At 41.2% G+C, this 857-nt stretch overlaps 1 protein-coding gene and 1 pseudogene across 1 annotated transcript in view; both read right to left on the bottom strand.

The window, feature by feature from the left end:
- LOC119588533 (glycine receptor subunit alpha-2-like) overlaps nt 1–857 on the bottom strand; it is a gene marked incomplete at its 5' end in the record, with an annotated part of 99,651 nt that overhangs the window by 66,555 nt on the left and 32,239 nt on the right.
- The window catches only part of LOC119588831, a 16,627-nt pseudogene continuing 15,776 nt past the window's right edge, over nt 7–857 (bottom strand).

Below are 857 nucleotides of genomic sequence, written 5' to 3' on the forward strand. Positions count from 1 at the left end.
GAAAAACTGCATCAGTATTCATATAAAATTAACCATGATCAAGAAAATGACATTCCATTTCGCAGACCGTTTTCGATTCACCTACACCGTCTCCCTCCAACACGCATTCTGACTCATTCACTACTACAAGCCCTTTGTGGTTCCCGTGGACTCCGTCTGGTTGTTGTAGATGACTTCTTTCCAGGTGGAGTCCGGCCCGAACATGTTTTTCTTCACTCTGATGCAGCGGCCGTTGGTTCGTCTCTCGTTCGTAATATCGACGTGGTGTTTTATCTCTGTGTCCGTATGCAGGCGATGGCACAGCTCGCACAGACTCCCACCCACGCGCGGTTCCCAGAAGCCTCTCCACACATGGTATCTGGTAATGGGACGTCATGATCAGTTGACACAAGATTGAAGGTCGAGATTTAAATTAAGTGTTTGGTGTTACGGTGTTGTTTGTGGAGCTTTGGGATTTCTTTGATGTTGAAATGAAAAGGTAGGATTTCGTATCTTCTACACCATTTTCAGTCTATTTTCCAGTCCACAGGCTATTTATGCTTATTTATACAGTGATTCAGGGACAATAACAATCTTTCTATTTTGTGACCATTTAAATTTTGCATTTTCCCTCACAAACCATTTATGTGGTCTTTGGTTTCTATCCACCCGCCGTTACAAGTAGGGAATATGCCAACAGTGATCAGAGTGACTAAGTAACTAACTGCAATTCAGTAGAGGCCAGTGCTTATCACAAGATTAATGCATATAGATGTGTATGTAAAAACCCATACACTAAATAATGGATAGATATATACACCAAACATATTTATATATATTTTAAATACACATTAGACACGCCTCACACAACCACCAAA

This window comes from Penaeus monodon, chromosome 24 (genome assembly GCF_015228065.2).
Source record: "Penaeus monodon isolate SGIC_2016 chromosome 24, NSTDA_Pmon_1, whole genome shotgun sequence".
NCBI lineage: Eukaryota > Metazoa > Arthropoda > Malacostraca > Decapoda > Penaeidae > Penaeus > Penaeus monodon.